The 23553-nt window shown below is 39.1% G+C and overlaps 2 pseudogenes; both read right to left on the bottom strand.

The window, feature by feature from the left end:
- Window positions 1–2708: 2708 nt before the first annotated feature.
- LOC147523462 (protein CANDIDATE G PROTEIN-COUPLED RECEPTOR 7 pseudogene) lies at window positions 2709–11158 on the bottom strand (annotated as a pseudogene).
- Window positions 11159–20698: 9540 nt separating this feature from the next.
- LOC147523463 (uncharacterized) lies at window positions 20699–21645 on the bottom strand (annotated as a pseudogene).
- Window positions 21646–23553: the final 1908 nt, after the last annotated feature.

Below are 23553 nucleotides of genomic sequence, written 5' to 3' on the forward strand. Positions count from 1 at the left end.
GTCCATCTATGAAAATAGCTATTACATTTGCCCCCTCTCGGGTTCGACAGCGATGACGACGGCGGACCCGAGAAGTCTTTGAACTTCCTTGTCTCCCTCTCTGAACTCTAAATATCCGCAGTATCCTGAGACTGTACGCAGTCTTCTTCTCTTCGTGCCATTTCATATCCATGTACTCTTCTACTGGATCGTATGTCTGTAAAGTACTCAGTCCCTATATATTCTCTTTGTCCGCGTACTCTTGAACTTTGCACTCTCATCTTTCTTGACTCTGTGACTTTGTTGGCCGCGAATTGTATTATAATCCTCCACTCATCTCGCTCTTCCTTCATCACTACCCGAGTTCTCCAACCTCAGCCGATAAACTATGTATATCTCAGATCTTCGTAAGTTTCTGTTATATATAAGTGCATTACATCTCTTCTGGCCCCTTTCCTTGATTACGCTTTCTCTATCTTTCTAGCCTCTTTGCTATGGTTCTTTATGCAAATCTCCAATGGTTCCGCGAGTGTCAGTCGTAAGTAAACTCTACTCCGCGATCCCTCTTTCGATAGTCTGGGACTGAAGGAGTCTTACTTTCTCAGTGTTTTCTTTACTAAACGTCCTTGATCGCGTGACCCGAAATCCTCATTCTCTTTCTGCTATTAGCTCTCATTACAGAATTCAATATCAATCCTCGAAGGGTCTCTTTCCCTAGGCACTCACTCTTCCACATCAATCATCATGTCCGCAAAGTATCTCAATCCATCGGTTCTCATTCATATAACTCATTGGCGTATCCACGAAGGGCCTCATCCCCTTCGCTCTCACTCTTCAAACTCAATCCTCATGCCAGCGAAGTGTCTCAACCCAGCTATCTATTTCCCTCTACAAAATTCACTACCATGTCCGCGGAGTGTCTCACCTCAGCCACCTTCTCTCTTTCATAGATCTCGCTACCATGTCCGTGGAGTGTCTCGTTCCCTTCATTTCTCTTTCGTAGAACTCAGCATTGGATCTGCGGAGGGCTCATCCCCCCTGCACTCATTCGGATAGCCCCACAACATATCCGCAAAGGGTCTTCTCGAACCCCTCCGCTCTCCTTCAGAATGCTTATCCGGGAACAGCTCAGCTTGCCCCATGTTTGATTCGGACACGAGGGTCCGCGGAGGGCTCATCCCCTCCGCACTCATTCGGATAGTCCCATAGCATATCCGCAAAAGGTCTTCTCGAACCTCTCCGCTCTCCTTCGGAATGCACATCCAGGAACAACTCAGTTTGCCCCATGTTTGATTTAGACACGAGGGTCCGTGGATGGCTCATCCTGATTCAGATAGCCCCATGACATATCCGAGAAGGGTCTTCTTGAACCCCTCCGCTCTCCTTCGGAATGCTTATCCTGGAATAGCTTAGCCTGCCCCATGTTATTTGATTCGGACACGAGGGTCCGCGGAAGGCTCATCCCCCCCGCACCCATTCAGATAGTCCCACAGCATATCTGCGAAGGTTCTTCTCGAACCCCTCCGCTCTCTGGCTTAGAGGTAGCTCATCTCTATCTTTTCCCACATAAGAGTAGACCCAACATCCTCACTACATAGAGACACCAGCCAGTAGATTCCGAGGTTCCCCGTATAGCTAGTACAGGGCTCAACCCCGGTCTTACTTAATGTTATATCCTGCAATAAACCTTTAATGCAGAAAGTAAACTCTTTGATGACAATATTGTGTACGCAAATAACGTAGTAAATGAGGTGAGATGGATCCATCTCTCAATACCCGCTCAATCTCAACTCTGTTCCGCGGATCTTTCTCTTTCTCTGTAACCTGAAATTTTCATATTTGAGGTTGCACAAATAACACGTGAGTTCTAATGCAGAACATTATTCAGCATGAGTATTTGTATACCAATATAACGGCGGTCATATACTCTAAACAATGTACAATCTGTCTTACCCTGAGGTGTACAACCATGTTTCTCATTCATGGTCTGCGACCTCCCAGAGCGAATAGGTTCGCAGAATACCACGAGGTCTGGGGACAATCCCAATCTGTCCCCACATACATCTCTGCCAAGGACGGGGGCAAGGCTAGCTTGCCCCCAGTGTAACTATGGCTAACGACCGAGTCACTACTCGTCCGTCCATTATGTACATGACGGTAAAAGAAACGAGTTACCTGACGCGGCGTATGCCCCTTTACGTTTTTTGAAATCATCTTACCATCCGTATTCAGACGCTCCCAAGCCGTTGATCTCAGTCCCAATCTATTGATCTCATTGTTCCTTTGTCTCTAACTCCCTCGCTGTAGATGTTGTTACATTGAATACTCTACAAAAACTAAAATCACCACTAACACAAAGGAGAGGACTATGTTGCCCCTTGTTAGACCTATCACCATTCTGGCAATACTCGGCGTGATTATCAAACCCCTTTTTAACATCTCCGCACAAACCTGAGGTGGTACACCTATCCCGCTACCACGGTCCACACACTACTCCACATCCCAAATAGCCAAGAGGCCCAACAACCTCCAAATAAGCCCACTTCGCCAAGATCTGAAATGGGTCCAAACCGACCCATTTCCCCATCTTCTCCACCCATCTCTCCACTCGCCACCAGATCCAACCAATTCACCCCATCATTTGAACAACCTCCATCTGCATCTCCACAGCCCAAACCAAGATGTTACAGCTAGAGTAGTAGGAGACATAGTAGGTCCAACAAAATCCTTCAAAGCTCAAATTCCTCATCCTGAAGTATTTGCTGAGCAGCCTCTTCTTCCTCTTCATCAAGAACAAAGTACAAATTCCGCTCAACCGGCCTAAACATATAAAAGATAACCAAATAGAAAGCCAGACTAGCAATCTCCTTAGCCGCATTACTAACCCATTGATACTTATAAGCCGAAATAGTCCTGAGTGCAAACACAACAATCCTCGTAAAGTACAAGTACCCAATCACAACAATATAAAACTGCCTAAACAAAGTCATCTTAGCCAAATTCCTCGCAGCTTTCCCATCCGTCTTCGAAGTCTCTCTTAACGATCTAATCGACCAAACAATAGGGAAAATAATTGTGCAACAACAAATAATATCAATCAACAGAAACACTTGATTCCAAGTAACCCAATCCTTGATAAATGGGTCTCCCCAATAACAACAGAAGCCACATTAGCTAAAACTTGCAACAAGACAACAACCCATAAAACTTTCAGATCTCTCCTTATTTCTCATTGCGATCTCCAAAATTCCTCCTCCTCCTTCTTTTCTCTCTCCTCTCCCTCCGAATACCAATCCCCATCTTAGGAGCAGTACACGAGTCAGTGCCTGCGAGAAACGTAACCAATGAACAGGACGAGCATCCAAAGCAATCTGGTGTCATTAAATCTCTCTTGGGTGAGGACTTCGGTGCACCAAAACAACGACATCAAGAGCCAGCAAATTACGAAACTAGAGTTCTTGATCTTAGAGCAGATGGCAAAGAGGCTGGAATCACGCCAATTTCACACTTGCTTGGCAAGATGGATATACCTGATAAGCCGTGACACACAAATGAACCACCAGAAACTGGAAGTCACATCCCCACAGACGGCGCCATTTGTCGCACCCAATTCCGCGACCTATAACTTTTCTCGTATTCCGGCTCTCATTTTAGATTAGCTGTACCAATTAGGTTGCCTACGTACCCATTTTGGAATCAAGCCGCCGTAGTTTACCTCTTTTTCCTCACCCCTCTTTGCCTCCATTATGAGCTCCCTCCTCCTTTCCTCCCCTCTCTTTCTTTTTATATCCCTCTCTTAGGTTCACTTCATGGGGCATAGTATAGTATTGGACCTATTATTTGGGCCAAATACATGCTATGGTCCATCTATGAAAACGGCTACTACATGTAGCTAGTGTCAAACCAATCCCATTAAGTTGTCTTTGGTTGTTCTGTCCCTAAGACCTCCATATGGACACAATGTCTAACAAAGAAAATTCTAAGATCATGGAGTGGTACAAATGGCTAAACGACGTTACCGCTTCTATAAACCTAAGTCCTGCATATTTGTTAAGTATTGTTTGCTGATATACTAAAAAGTCCATATAGCCAACTTCACATAATCAAGGTAAGCAAAAAGATAAAGCAATCAATGATATGAAAGAATACTACTCTCCTGCATCCAAAATTAAAATTAACAAAAGAATATTTCTGAGCACAAAATCGTATGCCCTATTCAATACCGTGTTGAACTAAAGATCCGTTATAAAAGTGTACTTTGACAGATTGAGATCATAAAATGATAGAATAGAATAACAAAAGAGGTCACCTAAAGAAAAGTCAGACAAGCAGCAACAGCTACGGCAGATCCACTGGAAGATCCTCCTGATAACAGTACGTGTAGGAGCTGCAGGGTTGGTTGGGCTACCATAATGCGTGTTTACTCCATTGATACTGAAACCAAAGAAAGCAGATGACTATAAATCCAAATCACACGATGCGTACTACATTTTGTTTACCCAAGACAAAGGGGTACAATCTGCTTCACAGACAAATTTAGCAAGGACACAAACAAAGTAACTTTTGACACATAAAATGGCTATATGTATGATCCGAAAAGCAGACACATAAAAATCTTTTAACTTTCAATGTGTCCTAAGAGATTTAAGGGCTGACCTAAGAGCCATTTCATCCACAACAGTTTTCCCTGCGCAAGTGGCACCTCCATCCATGACAGCAGAAACCACAACAGCTGTTTCAGATGCAGCCAAATGTGTATTTTCCCAGTCTCGATTCCCAAATCTAGTCTTGTACCCTTTGATATCAAATCTGTTGAGCAATAAAAGAAATCAAAACTCTGTAAGTTTATCTACTGAAATGTATGTTGGAATCTCTTGTGTATTTCTAAATACTAGTGTGTGTGTGCAAAGTGGAGGAGATGAACAAATGGTATTCTCGCCACTTTAGTGCATAGTAGATAGTCCCACATTGGTTATCCACCACATCGGGTAGGGTTCGGGCCTGGGCTTGGGCTTACTGTTGTGGGTAGTGGTTTGACCAATAGCCTAAACTTGTTTTGCCTTTTTCTTGGCGACAAAGTTTAGGTGTTCTATTAGGAGTTGGTCTCTCTTTCTCCTAACCTCTATAAATAGGACTGTGAGTCCATAGAGAAAATAGACTTGATCGAAAACTCAACTCGGAGAAACGAAAACTCAAACCAAATTTTTTCTTCTTCTCTTCTTCTTCCTGTCGGCCGCCGAGAGTTATATATTCTTTGTTCTAGAGGGTAGTCCGTTTCTAGTGCAAAGTCAGTCTTTGTTAACCATTGAATCCTGTGAGGAAGACGCCATGCTTGTTGCCTTTACGCACCATTGGAAGGAAGGCTTAAATCTTTCCTTAAGGACTGACTAATCCGCCTTTGGTTATTCCGATTCTTTCGCTCCCTTGTTTCTTTATTGCTACTGTTCCTTATGTTCTACTTTAGTTGCTGTGTTCATACAACTATTCTAACAATCTTAAAGAAAGAGTTTTGTAGTAGAACAAAGGAGAGTGCTTTAATACGACAATCAAAAGATAAGTCTTTTACTTTGAGTTATTGTTTGTGTTATTGGGTTATGACTTTAGAAATTTTCTAATAATTTCGTTTTTGATAGGGAAACCAATTAAAGATTGAATATTTATTGATCTTTTGTGGTTTATCAAACCCTATATGGTTGTAGACTTTTCTCCTACGTTTGTGGGAGTCAAATATGAGATTTCTATCAAGAAAAACGTCAAAGTTCGTCTTTTTGACAGCTGCGTCACTCGTTACGGAAACTGCTATAACTTTCAGCTCAGAGCTCGGTTTTGCAATCCGCTTCTTGTGTTGGATAGCTGATTCAAAGAGCTTTCCAGTGGTATAAGGCTTGATACCCAATTCGTCCTGAGCTGGTTCAGAATTACAGTTCTTTTGAACTGTTTTTTCTAGAAAGAGGAAAATATGGTAATCCGGTTTTTCAATCGGTTAGGTATCGTATTCTTTCACTCTTTGCAATTCTTTTGGTTTAATTATATGGTGATATTCTTGCCTTGAGTTGCATGCTAGTTTTTCTTAGGAGGAAATCCCTAAGCTTAAACTTCTTTAATAACCTAGTCAACAAATTATACGTGTTTATCACTGAGGAATTAATTGGTTTGACTAGAAGTAGTTTGATATTATTTTCTTTGTACATATGTAGATGTATGTAGATGTATGTAGATGGTCTAAGAGTGACCTTAAGATATTTAATATCAACCACACTCAAATCTTGGATAGTAATTATAATGTATTCAATGCATAAATTGCTTACCTTTATTGAGTGAACGTGTTGTTAGACGATGGTTATAATTGTATTGTTGTGAAAATACATGTTAGATGAAGTAACTTGTAGCATATATCCAATATAACATATGTTAAAGTTGTGTAGCATGCTAGTTTTGGATATTAATCATCGTGGATGGATTTACTTTAAACTTGATAATAGTTTATTGGTAAATTTTTCTAGTTGAAGACATTAATGGGTTGAGCCATTAGATGTTGTGGTAGTACTTGAGGTCTTGTTAATAGGGTATCCTATCTTGCTTGAGCTCATGTAAAAAGAGGAGGTGAAGTCCTCAGTTGTTTTGCATATTCAGTGGCTAGATTTGCTTAAATATCGTATACTTTTTGTTGTGAGGGGTACAATTAAAGTTTACTTTTCCTGAACCTATGATATGATATTTACCATGTTTGGCATGAATGCATTATTTAACATTGACATGAAGTTTAACCATGTCATATATTATTAAGTAATGAGTATCGTTGTCTACGAGAGGAAACAATATGGGAAACAATCATATCCTCCTAAACCTAATTTAGCCAAGGAGATGTAAGGTTATGGATTGTCTTCTTAGACAATATCCTCCAGTGACTATTTTAGACAAAGAGATGTAACGCTTGTGGATTGTCTTATTAGGCATTATCCTCCTATGACTATGGATAAATAGCTAAGGTGATGTACAAGTGCGTGGATTGTCTCCCTATGATAGTTGGAATGTTGAATGATGAAAAGAAGGATGATAATGATATTATCTCGGGTAAAACCCTTTTCATCTGATTCTTCTATTCTTTAAGATTCATTAGAATCTTTTGTGGATTTCCTTTCATATAGATAACATGAACATAATATGACTATGTTTATATGATCCAGAATCATAGACTTGAGTAAAATATATTCTTGTCATAAGAGTGCATTTTATTGTTGTTGTTTCTTTTAGTGTTTGTAGCGGTATAATGTGTTTTGCATGTAAGTTTGATTAGGTTGAGTAACTATTGAACTGTGGGGGGTGGTGACCCATATGCATAACACTGTTTTACCATAGTTCATCTCACAAGATAATTGGAAAGACACTGAACTACAAAGTATGGAAAGGTCTTGGGCCTATCCAAAAATGTTTCAAAATGTGGGGGGTGTCTTGCCAAGGCTATTGTGAATGAATCTAAAAGAAATATATATATATATATATATATTTTTTTTGAGACCTAGAATTATCAAGTAGATGTTCATTGGTGAAACTCATAATAGTGATGTTTGTTTTCAGTTGTCATGAGTGATAACAATTTTGTAGATACCACACTATTATTGAATGTTTTATATGCTAATTTTATTTGAGGTTGTGCTTTCTGAGAAATTGGCATAGAGTGGTTGAATGTTCATAATGAACTACATAAGATAATCCCATTATTTATGCACAAGAAATTTGGAAGACTATCAATGAGTATTTCCACCATTAACGGTGATGATGTTTATATGTTTCTTGAGGAAGATTCATTAACATATAAGGAAGTTATGCAATATGAGAAGTGTCCTTTTTGAAGGATACAACTCCTCTAAACTGGACTCTTGATTTATTGGGGGATCTATAGGTTGAATTGGATCTTCAAGAGAAAACTAAAACGCGTGATAGTTGTATTGCAAAATACAATGCTAATAATAATAGCCAAGGGGTTTCAATCGAGACAAGATTTATACTATTTTGAAACCTTGCTCATATAACTAGAATTTCTTCTACAGAATTCTAAAGACTCTAGTTGAGTAGTTGTCTTGGAACTACAATACCAAGTAGTACCGGTGATGAGCTGAAGGTATACAATTTAGTTAAATCTTTGTATGAGTTGATTCAAGCGCCTATAAATGGCATGAGCAATTCAACAACATATTAGTGTCATATGGATGTCAAAGTATCGTTGTTGATAAAAAAAAAATATGTGTACTTTCTTTAGAGTAAAGCAAGACATATGTGTTAATCTCTCTTTGTTTAGATGATTTAATATTATGAGTGCTAGCATTGAGAATGTGTATGAGACAGAGAAATTCCTATTTGAAACACATCATAAATCGTCATTAAAAATGATAGTTTATTATGTTGTTAAACTCATTTCTGTAACTGCTATATTCAGTTGTCAAGATGTTGACGTTTGAATATGGTTGAAGGCCACAGCGTACCTTAAACCAGACCGGCCGGATGGTATAGGGGAATTTCGGGCACTACAGAATTGAATGACTGGTGAATATAGGAATTAAAACTCATGTTGGTCTCATTATATTGTTATAGCACTTAGTAGAAATATTTTTCATTGAAAAGTATGGGTATTATGATAGTAAGCATGTGTTAACACATTTTGTGGCAAATATCCATCTTATGAAAAATAATCTCCTTGTGTTTTTCATACTAAATATGTCAATATCATTGGTAGCCAATTGTACTTGATGGATAATGTATGTGAGACATGACATTGCCTACATTAATGGCATCCGAAATGATAACCCATTGTGTCCTTATAAGGAACTTTGATGTATATTGTCGATTATCCAAGTACTTATAGCGAGAGCCATTGATTATGGACTGATATTTAGTAGATTTCCATCATTGTTAGAAGGGTAATGTGTTATAAACCGGATCCAAAGAATGTTTATGTGTTTACCTTTGGTGGAAATTGAGTGTCTTGGATATCATCCAAGCTAATCGCCTTAAAAAGGCATGTGATGATGATTGAGTGGGTTAGCAACCTCTTGGCAAATCTTCCCATTGGCTCTAAACAGACCTCGATATGTATATGCTTTGTAACCGCCTCTCATTGCAATAGCTAAGACATGTTATCTTATGTGCAATGGGAAAAGAATACATGTAAGTTGAGATATAACTTAATCAGCAAAACTAGAGATTATGTTAGGTTGGACTTAGTTTGGCCACATGTCTAACTGCACCACTTCTTTGGAGGCAAGTGGTTATCGTCGAGGGGATGGGACTTTTGCCTTAGATAGAGGGCTTACACCGACGGCAACCCCACCTATGTGATTGGAGATCCCATGAATTAGGTTCAAAGGGAAAAACAAGTCACCTCGTCGTTCGTATATGCTATTGTCTTTCTTTGAGACGCCCCACCCTATGACTAGATAGCATTATTGTATACTTTGTATAACTTGAATAGCAATGAGAAAAGGCTGAAGTTATTTTACTCTTAATGGAATCCATAGTCCATTATTTTTATGAGATAGTGTACTCTAACTGCTATGTACACTTGATGGATATCCACCTACGTGAATGTAGAACTGGTCGGTTCTTATGAGTATTCGTGTAAGTACTCTAGAGCATTCACATAACAAAAGCATGAGGGCCAAAAAGCAACACCGCATGAAACGGGCATATAATGAAAAGAGCAATGTGGGTGCATGTCCTCTATTTTACTACAAGGGAATGTTGGTTCAAAGATTTTTAATCCACCACTTTCACGTATTATAAGACATGTTACCCTATGACCGTTCAAGCCCCGTAAAGCACCAAGATATCTTATGCATTGTTTTTTTCGATTCTCTCGGCATTTCGTTAACCCATTTCTTTTGTAATATCCTATTCCAAAATAGTGGGGGACTATTAGTATTTTGAAATAGTGGGGGATTGTTGGAATCTCTTGTGTATTTCTAAATACTAGTGTGTGTGTGCAAAGTGGAGGAGATGAACAAATGGTATTCTCGCCACTTTAGTGCATAGTAGATAGTCCCACATTGGTTATCCACCACATCGGGTAGGGTTCGGGCTTGGGCTTGGGCTTACTGTTGTGGGTAGTGGTTTGACCAATAGCCTAAACTTGTTTTGCCTTTTTCTTGAAAGCAACAAAGTTTCAGGTGTTCTATTAGGAGTTGGTCTCTCTTTCTCCTAACCTCTATAAATAGGACTGTGAGTCCATAGAGAAAATAGACTTGATCGAAACTCAACTCGAGAAACGTAAAAACTCAAACCATCCTTTTCTTCTTCTCTTCTTCTGTCGGCCGCCGAGAGAGTTATATTCTTTGTTCTAGAGGGTAGTCCGTTCTAGTGCAAAGTCGAGTCACTGTTAACCATTGAATCCTGTGAGGAAGACGCCACTTGTTGCCTTTCTCGCACCATTGGAAGGGGCTTAAATCTTTCCTTAAGGACGACTAATCCAGCGCCTTGGTTATTCCCGATTCTTCTTTGTCCTTGTTTCTTTATTGCTACTGTTCTTTATGTTCTACTTTAGTTGCTGTGTTCATACAACTATTCTAACAATGTAAACATTAGGTACTAAAGGACAAATTCACTTGTAAATATTATGACCTGGAAATGAAACTTTGAAACACATCAAAAAGCAAATAGCCATTTTATGTGTCATTTTTAATAGTTCTTTTAACAAACAGCAGCAATGCTTGATCATTGGAACCATCAGTTGTTCAAAGAACTCAAAGAGCACCATGAGTTGAGCACCGTGCTCTAGTCATGGTACTCATTAACATAAATTACTAGACAGAAATTTATTCAAAAAAAAACCAATGCACACAAAACTAAAGCTTGGCAATCAAGTTTCTTATAAATACTTGCTTTTTTTGTAGTTTATCAATCTTCTTTGACATGGGTAAATATCAGTCTCATACATGGAGTCGAGGGGAATAGACATTGAAGATTAGAAATAAACTAACAAAAAACAGAGTATCCTAATAAGACTACTTGCATTTAAGTAGAGAAGAAGCTTTACATACGTGAAATAGAGACCTTCCAAAGGACGTGGAGTGGGAATAATCTCAAACTTTTCGACAAACACGCCATAGGAATCAGTGGATATCAGTAGATTCTTGCTTGGTTTGTTGGTGAAATAAATATAACAATGCATACCAACCACACCCATGTTGGTCTAAGAAGAAGATATGGCAAAAGAACTTAATTATTCAATGAAGTCTCTGGTTCTTATAACCAAATACAAGTTAACTGCTGAATAAGGGAAATAACTGAACGTAGTGGAACACTATACAAACAATTAACAACTACTAGGACTCAGTTACATAACACAAAATAACTCAACTTAACTAAGACACGTAGCATAACAATACTTATTCAAATTCCTAACATTCCCTCCCTTAAGCTGAATTGTGCTGCTAACAATCAGCTTAGAAAGATACAACACCATAATCACAATTCCCTCCCTCAAACTGGATTAGCCATGGAGCATACACCAAGCAAGCTACGCAACTTTACAAAAGGTTCATGTTTGAGGGGCTTTGTTAGAATATCTGCAACTTGATCTTCACTGCGGCAGTGGATGAGATCAATTGTCTGGGACTCGACGAGATTTTGTAAGAAATGAAATCTCACATCAATGTGTTTACTGCGTCCATGGAGAACATGATTTTTCGAGAGCGTAATTGTAGAACTGTTGTCGCAATAAACTGGAGTGGCGCAATCGCGACGAAAATGCATTTTAGAAAGAACATTCCTAAACCACTTTGCTTGACAAGCACAAGAGGCAGCAACAACATATTCTCGCTTGGTGGATAAAGTGACAATGTCTTGCTTTTTGGAGGACCATGAGATGGCTCCTGACCCAAGCATGAAAGCATGACCGGATGTGCTTTTTCTGTCATCAATGTCACCAGTGTAATCGCTATCGGTAAAACTGATTAGACCAGACCTTGTTCCCTTCTTATAGAGGATACCATAATCTCTAGTATACCTTTCAAGTACTTGAAGATTCTCTTGGCCGCAAGGAGGTGTAACTCTGTAGGGTGCTCCATGTATCAACTGATTAGACTTACACCATGCATAATGTCAGGCCTTGTTGCTGTTAAGTACATTAAACTTCCAACCATTTGCTTATACAGAGTGCTATCAACCTTCTTCCCCGCAGAGTCTTCCCCGCAGAGTCTTTAGTTAGCTTCAAGCTAAAATCAGTTGGTGTACCAACTGAGTTGCAATCTTGCATATGAAACCTGTTCAAAATGTCACTAACATATTTTCTTTGAGGAGATAATGACCAAAAAATACATTGAACTTTGCACTTGGTTTCAAAACAACAAACGTATTTTTTTTTTATTCAAATAAACATTGTACTTTCACAAAGTTTCAATTTAGGCAATCCGTCTAATTAATTGGATGTCCAGCTTACATGGACCGTTAAAAATTTTCCCAATTCTAATTTGCCTATGTGGCAATTGTTTAGACCATGAGGTGGCATTCATTCAACATTTCGACATGCCAACTCATCAAATTACAACTGGTCAACATTTTGACATTTCGACACGCCAACATTTTGACATTTCAACACACCAACATTTCGATATTTTGACATTTCGACACACCAATTCAAAATATCAACATTTGGACCGATATATCAGTTGTAATTTGATGAGTTGGCGTGTCGAAATGTCAAAATGTTGGCGTGTCGAAATGTTGATCATTTGTAATTTGATGAGTTGGCGTGTTGAAATGTTGAATGAATGCCACCTCATGGTCTAAACAACTGCCACATAGGCAAATTAGAATTGGGAATTTTTTAATGGTCCATGTAAGCTGGACATCCAATTAATTGGACGGAATGACCAAATTGAAACTTTGTAAAAATACAATGTTTATTTGAATAAAAAAAAAAGTATGTTGTCTGTTTTAAAACCAAGTGCAAAGTTCAATGTATTTTTTGGTCATTATCTCTTTCTTTGAGACATGAAAATTCCAGCGGAAGATTAGTCTACTTCAATGCCAAGGAAGTATAGTGCATTAGCCCAAGGTCAGACATATCAAACTCGGTCATCATGGACTGTTTGAATTCAGCAAACATCCCATTGTCATTGCCTGTATATATCAAGTCATCCACATACAAGCACACTAGAAGAAACTTTCCATCAGCTCCAAACTTGATAAAGAGAGTATGTTCGTATGGACACTTTTGAAAACTTGATTTAGAGAAGTATGCATCGATGCGACTATACCAAGCTCTAGGCGCTTGTTTTAATCCGTATAGTGCCTTTTTCAGCTTGTACACTTTTTGCACATTGTCTTTGTTCACATAACCAGGAGGTTGTTCGACATAGACATCTTCTTTCAAATCGCCATGGAGAAACGCTGATTTCACATCCAATTGAAAGAGGGGCCATGAATTCTGAGCTGCCAAAGCAAGTACCATTCTGATGGTATCATGTCTTGCAACAGGTGCGAACACTTCTTTGTAATCAATGCCATATTCCTGCTTATAGCCTTTGACAAACAAGCGTGCCTTGTACTTGTCCACACTGTCATTTGCATTCAACTTGGTCTTATAGACCCACTTAACCCCAATTGATTTTTGGCCTTTGGGAAGATCAATCAATTCCCAAGTATTATTTTTTTCAATTGCAGCAATCTCTGCATCCATAGCTTGCTACCAAATAGGATCATTTGCCGCATCTTGAAAGGAAATGGGATCACAATCTGTAAATAATGCATAATGAACAAGTGGATCCATCTCGCAATAAGCCATTTTGCTCATTTCATAGCCTGCCGTCCAAATTGGTAGGCTCCTATTGAGTTGAGACCTTGCTGCTACTGGAGATTCAGGTTGTGTGTCTTGGTTTGAAGGACTTCTTTGGCGTGATGGAGAAGATATCGATGGTTCTTTGGTTCCCATTATAAGTCTGGAAGGACTTGGTGAGCTTGAGAAGGTAATGTGTGGTGAGTGTTCTTCACTAACAGTAGGTTGAGCAGGAGCTTCAGCTCCATCATCAAAACTCACAAGAATGTGTTGCCCTGCACTTGTGAGAGATCACCTCCATGTCCTTTTGTAGAGAAAACGATGTTTTTTTTTCTATCTGGTGTGAAAGGCACGACCCGCGCTCAGTTTCCACTTGGGCAAGGCGCGACCTGCGCTCATGAGGTTTTGACCTCCAGTGATTTAAAACGCGACCAGCACTTTGCCCTAGTCGAGAGCGACCACCACGCCATGAGTTATTTCAAAGACTAATTTGCCCTTTTTCAAAAGTTTTCTGAAATAGTATAAATATAGGTTTTTTCTGTAGAATCCTAACTTTTTTAAAAACCAAGAAAGAGAGAGATTATAAGAGAGCAATTCTTTGTGAGTTGAGTGTTCATTTTTTGTGAGTGGATTAAGAGACTTGTAATCTGTTACTCCGGACATCTAGTAAAGCTTGGAACTCGCAGTGTGGAAGTAGGCAAATTGCCGAACCACGATATATCTCGTCTTGTGGTTTGTTCTTCTTTACATTAATTATTTTACTTTATATGCTTGTTATTTGATATTGAGAAGTGTTGGGATATTGCTTGGAGGGTGTTGAAGTCTTGTCTAGTAAGAAGGATTGATCCTTGTGTAGGATTAATCTATTATAGTGGGTAACGTTGTTTCCGCAGTGTTATATTCACAACAATTGGTATCAGAGTGTAGGTTTATGACTTAGGATTTTGAGTTTAGTGCTCGAAATTTGTGTAGACAAGGTGTTCGATTAAATTCTGAAGTGAATTTTTTTTGGTTATTGTGTATAACTTGAAAGATGGCTCCCAAGATGTCAAACGCAAGGTTTGAAGTAGAGAAGTTTAATGGGAAGAATAACTTTGGGATTTGGCAAGTCCAAGTAAAGGACATCCTCATCCAACAAGGTTTTCACAAGGCTTTAAGGGGGATTAAATCTAAGGCGGCGAATATTAGTAATGATGATTGGAAAAAGTTCGACCTTCATGCTTGTTCATCAATCCGGTTATGTCTTTCTAATGAGGTCATGTATAGTGTGATGGGAGAAAATACCGCTGCTGGTATTTGGCTCAAACTAGAGTCTATGTATATGACTAAGAACATGACGAACAAGATGTACCTTTAGAAGCGTCTTTATCGGTACATGTTGGTCGATGGTTTAACGATGCAAGATCACGTTAGTGAGTTCTGTCGACGTCTAGCGGATTATTTGAATGTTGGTATGAAGATGGATGATGAGGATCAAGCGGCATGTTTGATATTCTCCTTGCCATAAAGCTATGAGTATCTAATGACTACATTTATCAACAGAGAAGTCGTCGATCTTAACGAAGTTCAGAGTGCACTTCTTTCTTATGAGTTGATGAAGAAGACACGTGTAGAGAATAACATTGATGCAGGTCAGGGGATAGTGGCAAGAGGAAATTCGTATGAACAGAATTTTACACGTAATGAGAATTCTAGGTCCAAGTCAAAGAAGCCTTTAAAACATGTACAGTGCTACAATTACAATGAAAAGGGACATTACGCAAGTAATTGTCCTCACCCGAAGAAAGAGAACAAGAGAGATGGTCAGAAGAAAGGTAAGGCAAAAATTGAGGCAAGTTATGCTTCAGGCTCTGAAGAGGATGAGTTCAGTCTCTGTGTGTCCACATAAGACTATATGACCGAAAGGTGGATTCTTGATTCCGGATGTTCCTATCATATGTACCCGAATAGAAAGTGGTTTACTTCTTATGAGATCATTGATGGTGGTTCCGTTTTGATGGGTAATGACGTTGCTTGTAAGGCGGTAGGAATTGGAACTATACGGGTCAAGATGTATGATGGTATAGTGAGAACTTTAACTGATGTGAGACGTGTTCCTGAGCTAAAGAAAAGTCTTATTTCTCTTGGTACCTTGGATTCCAAAGACTACAAGTTTGTGGGAGAAGGTGGAGTCCTAAATATTGTTAATGGCTCTTTAGTTGTTATGAAGGGTCAAAACCATGGAACCTCGTATACTCTGATAGGTAGTACGGTGATAGGCGATGTAGCAGTGGGTGCATGTAGTAATGATTCTGAGTGCACTAAGATATGACATATGCGTTTAGGGCATATGAGTGAAAAGGGTTTGTCTGAGTTGTGCAAGCGAGGGTTCTTGAAGAATTTGAAGAAGCCAAGTATGGGGTTCTGTGAGCATTGCGTCTATGAGAAGTAGTGCAGAATCAAGGTCAAGTCAAGCAAACACACGACAACAGGCATCCTTGACTATGTGTATACGGATATTTGGGGACCCTCCAGGGTGGCTTCAAAGGGAGGTAACTGCTATTATGTCTCATTCATTGATGATCATACTCGCTATGTGTGGGTGTATATGATGAAATCAAAAGATGAAGTGTTTTAGACATTTAAGAAGTGGAAGGCAAGGGTTGAGAATCACACAGATAGGAAGGTAAAGACATTACGGTCTGACAATGGTACTGAGTATACCTATGAACCTTTCCAAGAGTTTTGTGTGCAACAGGGAATTGCCAGACACTGGACTGTCAGGGGCACGCCGCAACAGAATGGAATGGTAGAAAGAATGAATAGAACCTTGCTTGAAAGAACGAGATGTTTGTTGTCTAATGGCAGTCTAGGCAAAGAGTATTGGGCAGATGCAGTGTCCATGGCGTGTTACCTGTATAATAGGTCACCAGTACCAGCTATAGATTGCAGGACACCTTATGAGGTGTGGTCAGCTAACCCAGCTGATTATAGTATTTTGGGAGTGTTTGGATCGATAGCTTACTACCATGTGAGAGAAAACAAGCTAGATCCTAGAGCTAAGAAGGCCATATTCTTAGGCTTCACAAATGGGGTAAAGGGATACAGATTGTGGTGTCTAGAAGACCACAAGTTCCTAGTCAGTAGAGATGTTACCTTTGATGAGACTTCCGTGTTATCGCTTGATGAAGTTTGGAAGTAGTAGGCGTAATGGTGAGTCTATAGAAGTTCAAACCATCGAGCTTGAGTTGTCCGATGCAGCCAGATGATTTGGTTAAATCATGATGAGGTACCAAATCATGCAACCACACAAAGAATAGGAAGAAGAAGAGCAAGAGCATCCGCAACTTGTAGTGGTGACCCTAGGCCAAAGAGACAAGTTAAAGAAGCACAAGTAAGGGCGGCGAAGAAGCCGGTGAAACACTATGGTTAGGTGGATTTAGTGGCATATGCACTGAATATCGAAGATGATGAGCCAGATAGCTTCAAGGAAGCTGTCAGAGATGCTCATTACAGAGATTGGTTGGTAGCTATGCAAGCAGAGATGGAATCTCTTGATAAAAATCACACATGGGACCTAGTTTTATTGCCAAAGGGCAAAATGACTATCGGCAGTAAATGGGTGTTCAGAAAGAAAGAGGTCTTTCCTAAGTCCAACAGTACTGGGTACAAGGCAAGAGTTGTAGCAAAGGGTTTTTCACAGAAGGAAGGAGTCGACTACAATGAGATATTTTCCCCGGTGGTAAAACATACGTCCATTCGTGTGTTATTGAGTTTAGTTGCTCACTTCGACTTGGAGTTAGAGCAACTTGATGTGAAAACTGCTTTCTTGCATGGGGATTTGGAGGAAGAGATCTATATGAGACAACCTGAAGGGTTTGTTGTTGCTGAGAAAGATGATTATGTGTGCAAGCTTAATAGGTCATTGTATGGTTTAAAGCAATCGCCAAGGCAATGGTATAAGCGCTTTGACACATTCATGACGCAACATGAGTACACCCGAAGTAAGTATGATTGTTGTGTTTACTTTCGTAGGATTCGTGGTAATGACTTCATCTATCTCCTGCTTTATGTAGATAACATGCTTATTGCTTCCAAAAGCATAGTGGAGATAGACAAGTTGAAATCTCAACTTAGCTCTGAGTTTGAGATGAAAGACTTAGGTGGAGCCAAGAAGATACTGGGCATGGAGATTGACAGAGACAGGCAGAATCGACGGATAGTTGTATCTCAGAAGAAATACCTTCAAAAAGTCTTTTCGCGTTTTGGTATGGAGAATGCAAAGTCGGTTTCTACGCCTATGGCTGGGCATTTTAGGCTTTCAGCTAAGTTCTCTCCTAGTTCGGTGGAGGAACAAAAGCATATGACACATGTTCCTTATGCTAATGCAGTGGGCAGTTTGATGTATGCTATGGTGTGCACACGCCCAGACATTTCACAGGTCGTTAATGTTGTAAGCATGTATATGACTAATCTTGGGAAGCAACATTGGGAGGCACTGAAATGGGTATTAAAGTACTTGACGGGTACTTTGGATGTGGGATTAGTTTATGGTGGAGGCACTTGTTATGTTAGTGGATATGTGGATTCAGATTATGCAGGTGATCTAGATAGACGACGATCGACTACTGGTTATGTATTTATGATGCATGGTGCACCGGTTAGTTGGAGGTCTATGCTACAGGCTACAGTTGCTCTATCTATTATTGAGGCAGAGTATATGGCAGTGGCAGAGGCAGTGAAAGAGGCATTATGGCTTTGAGGTCTTCTGGATGATATGGGTATTGAGCAGAATAGTGTTGCTTTGCATTGTGATAGTCAGAGTGCTATTCATTTGGCGAAAAACTAGGTTCATCATGCTCGGACCAAGCATATTGATATTCGTTATCACTTTATACGGGATGTCGTTGAGGATGGTGATGTTGCACTCGAGAAAGTGGACACCCATGACAATCCTATTGATATGCTGACTAAGGTTGTCACCGGAGTTAAGTTCCAACACTGTTTGGACTTGCTCCAAATCCTACATGCTTGATAGAGCCCTTTGTGGGAATGGCCCTTAGGGGCGGATGGACTGTGAGTTTCTAGATGGATGTAATCGGCTCGGTTTTATGTGTTAAAACCTCACCGAGGTGGAGAATTGTAGAGAAAACGATGTTTTTTTCTATCTGGTGTGAAGGGTGTGACCCGCGCTCAGTTTCCACTTGGGCAAGGCGCGACCCGTGCTCATGAGGTTTTGACCTCCAGTGATTTAAGCGCGACCCGCGCTCCACTTTGCCTAGTCGAGGGAGCGACCCACGCTCATGAGTTATTTTAACACGAATTTGCCCTTTTTCGAAAGTTTTCTGAAATAGTATAAATATAGGTTTTTTTCTGTAGAAACTTAACTTTTCCAAAACCAAGAAAGAGAGAGATTATAAGAGAGCAATTCTTTGTGAGTGGATTGAGAGACTTGTAATCTGTTACTCTGGACATCTAGTAAAGCTTGGAACTCGCTGTGTGGAAGTAGGCAAATTGCCGAACCACGATATATCTCGTCTTGTGGTTTGTTCTTTTTTTTACATTAATTGTTTTACTTTATATGCTTGTTATTTGATCCTTGTGTAGGATTGATCTATTGTAGTGGGTAATGTTGTTTCCGCAGTATTCTATTCACAACACCTTTCTTCATAAAAAATCACATCACGGCTGACGAGAAGCTTCTTAGAAATTGGGTTATATAACTTATACCTTTTGGACTGCTCACTAACCCCAAGGAAAACACACTTCTGACCTTTATCATCTAGTTTCTTTCTTTTTTCATCCGGTACATGTGCAAATGCTACGCACCCAAAGATTTGTAAGTGATTAACACTTGGTTTACGTCTACTCCATGCTTTAGCAGGCGTCATGTTACGAACAACTTTTATAGGACTCATATTCAAGATGTGAATACTCCACAAAATTGTTTCAGGTCAGAAAGTCTTGGGAACACCTGATCTATTCAACAAACTGTGCACCATGTTTAAAATTGTGCGATTTTTCCTCTCTGCAACACCGTTTTGCTGCGGTGTATAGGCTGTAGTGAGTTGCCTCTTGATGCCATTAATCTCACAGAAATTGGCAAAGGCATGAGAAGTATATTCGCCACCACGATCGGATCGAAGAACTTTGATGCGAAGTCTGACTTCTTTTTCAACAAGGGCCTTATATTGTTGAAATATGGAAAAAGCTTCTGATTTTTCCTGCAAGCAGTAAACCCATGTTTTCAGAGTGAAATCGTCAATAAAAGTAATAAAGTACCTTTTATTGCCATTAGAACACGGATCAATCGGCCCACAAATATCAGTATGAATCAACTCCAAAGCCTTTTTGGCTCTCCAAGCTTTCCCCTTCGGAAATGGATCCTTGTGTTGTTTACTAACAACACAATTTTCACAAACTTCTGAGGCATGATCAATCTGTGGAAGACCAGTCACCATACATTTCTGCTGTGGAGTCCTTACACCACTAAAATTTAAATGACCATACCAAAGATGGCATATCCAGCTTTTGTCTTTCACCATGGTAGAAAAACAAGGAATATCACTCTTGATATACATAGGAAACATTCGGTTTGTTGTCATAGGAACCTCAACAATCAACCCTTTTGTCGCATTCGCAAGACGACACATTCCTTCCTTGATAATAATCTGATAACCTTTTTCTTGCAACTGTCCAACACTCAATAAATTGTTTTTCAAACCTGGGACATAAAAGACATTTGAAATAATTTGCTGCGAATTATTTGAAGTTCGGATATTCATAGTACCTCTTCCCATTACAGCAATAGTAGAGTTATCTCCAAACTTGATAGCAGCACGAAAAGAATCTTCCATGTTAGAAAATATGGATTTATCACCACACATATGGTTGCTGGACCCAGTATCCAAGTACCACATATTTTGATGAGATGGTTCTGTGGTATTGCAAACCATAAGAAGAGAAATATCATCTTCTTTTTTCAGCAAAATTGGATGATTCACCTGTTTCATCATTCAATTTAGCCCAACAATCTGATTGATAATGTACATACCTTCCACAGTGATAACATTCGATCTCTGACTTATCAATCGGCTTTGAATGCTGCTCACTTCTACGATAATGGCCATGACCTCTGTAATGGCCACGTCCTCTGCCTCTCCCTCTAGTTTCAGTAGCAGTATTATCTCTTGAATTTTGATGAGGAGAATGATTACTTCGGTTACCTCTTCCTCTTCCACGACCGCGTCCTAGATTTCTGAAAGATGAATTGGAAACAGTGAGTTGTGATTGCAGTGCTTGTTCCATTGGTACACGTTGATTCATTCGTTGCTCATGAACTCATCAATGGAAAGTGCATCCAGATCTTTGGACTCCTCAATGGAACAAACCACATAATCGAACTTTGACGTCATTGAACGAAGAATCTTCTCGATTATAGTGATGTCTTCCATTTTCTCTCCATATATTCGCATCTTGTTTGCAATGGACATGACTTTGGAGAAATAATCAGAAACAGACTCTGTCGATTGCATACGAAGAGTCTCAAACTCTCCACGAAGTGCTTGCAAATGTGCACGTTTTACCTTTGCAGTACCTTGATACTTCTTTTTCATTGCATCCCAAATTTTCTTGGAGGTATCTTTGCTAAGAATTGTCTCCAAAATCTAACGATCAATGACTTGGAAAAGTTAATTCTTCACCTTTAAATCCTTAAGACGGTGTTCTTCCAACGTCTTCTTTTGAGCGTCTGTTAACGCCCGAAATGCAGCTTCACTCACTGGTTCGGCTAATCCAGTTTCAACTAGATGCCAATATTCCTTTGATCGAAGGAAATTCTCCATTAGCATGCTCCAATGGTCATAATGACCATCGAAATGAGGAATGGAAGGTTGAAGGAAACTCTTTGTAGCCATCTCTCAAACAAGTAGTAGACTCTCCACTTCACTCTTTTTCTACAGAGAAGAGCTTCGTCTCTAATTGTTTAAATATGGTGGCTATGATACCACTGTTAGTCTAAGAAGAAGATATGGCAAAAGAACTTAATTATTCAATGAAGTCTCTGGTTCTTATAACCAAATACAAGCTAACTGCTGAATAAGGAAAATAACTGAACGTAGTGGACCACTATACAAACAACTACTAGGACTCAGTTACATAACACAAAACAACTCAACTTAACTAAGACACGTAGCATAACAATACTTCAAATTCCTAACAACCCGCCTCAAAGCACATCAACTTTGTCGTAAGAGAATCATTCCCTCCTTCACTTTCTTCCATCAAATCCATCACGGAACCTATATTCATATTTCCTAAAACCATCATAATCTTCACCGGATACGAGTCCTTAGAGAAAATAAAGATACCTAAGAAAGGAGGATGAGTTATCAACGCTTAGGAGTTTTAATGGGCTGAAATGGGTTTGAGCTATTTTCTTTTTTACTCCTACGTCCAGTAAAGGCCCATTAATATTGTTGGGAACTTGGGATGCCCGACCCATAATAAACTGGCCCAACTGCAAGTAAACCAGCAGCCTTGGTTGACTTTCAACTCAAAGAATGAATGTTTAACCTATCATAACCATGTCACTGAATTGTACCATTTGTACGTGCAACAACGAGTATGACCCAATTTTTTAGAAGCAACCTAGTTTCGATTTAGTGCATGTATTTTCTATGTACAACTAATTTTCTGTAAATTTAGAACTTGCTTTCTTGATATGGTATGCATGATTCCATCTTAGATGAAGGATGCTTCCCTAAAGAGGTGTTCTAGAGAATGATGTGGTTTAACATTGACACTATGGAATTAATCATCTTAGGCGAAGAATACTACGTTTAGGTATGATAATACTTATGGATTTTTTTGCCAAGTATTGTGTAATACCAAGTCATTAAGTACACTACTTGAGAGATGCAGCTCAACTGGTATGGAGTTACACCGTAGAGGCATTCAAGTTACTAAGGGAAGTATAGCGAACCCCTTGGTTAGGGGATTGCTGCTTTAAAGTGCCTAGTCTAGCCTCCAGACTAATAGACTATTGGTCGTCGGTTGTATGTTTGAAGTCTTGACCTAATGCTACAAGTTGAGATGAGAAGTAGCCTTGCCTACCTGAAAAACACTCATATCCATGTCGATATAAGAAGTTGTTGGACATTTCAAGTTGGACACCATAGTTTTCCTATATTCAATTTCACTCTTATTTTGCCAATTCAGGCTCTACATAAAAAAAAAAAATTCCTCGAAATGATTCCAAATTTGATCAAATACGAAAATACCCCAAATTTTCTTTTTTAAAGTACATATACATATTTTATTGATTAACCTGAGTAGTTCTACTCAAACTCTCTCTATAACTCTTTTGGGATTCCATTTCCTACGTGGCATCCAAATCTCACTTTTTCTTTCCAAAAATAAAAAACCAAACATAGAAACAAAATAATAACAAATAACATGCCTAATTAAATACTAAAACTAAAAATAGTAATAAATAAATCAATAAACTTACTAATATTTCGACAAACAAAAAAAGAAAGAAAATATTTTATTTATTTCTTACTTTCTCTTTATTTTCTTTCTTTTTTTTTGTTTGATTTCTACATGTAATATAGGTAAGTTTTTGTTATTTATTTCTTACTATTTTAGGTTTAGTTATTTAATTGGGTAAGTTATTACTCATTTATTTGTTTCTATTTTTCTATTTTGATTTTTGGAAATAGAAATATAATTTGGGTGCTACATAAGTTAGAGAGTCGCTAAGGAGTTATGAAGGGAGTCTACATAGATTTTTTGAACCTACATATACAAATACACGTAGGTAA

This window comes from Coptis chinensis, chromosome 1, assembly GCF_015680905.1.
Source record: "Coptis chinensis isolate HL-2020 chromosome 1, ASM1568090v1, whole genome shotgun sequence".
Taxonomy (NCBI): domain Eukaryota; kingdom Viridiplantae; phylum Streptophyta; class Magnoliopsida; order Ranunculales; family Ranunculaceae; genus Coptis; species Coptis chinensis.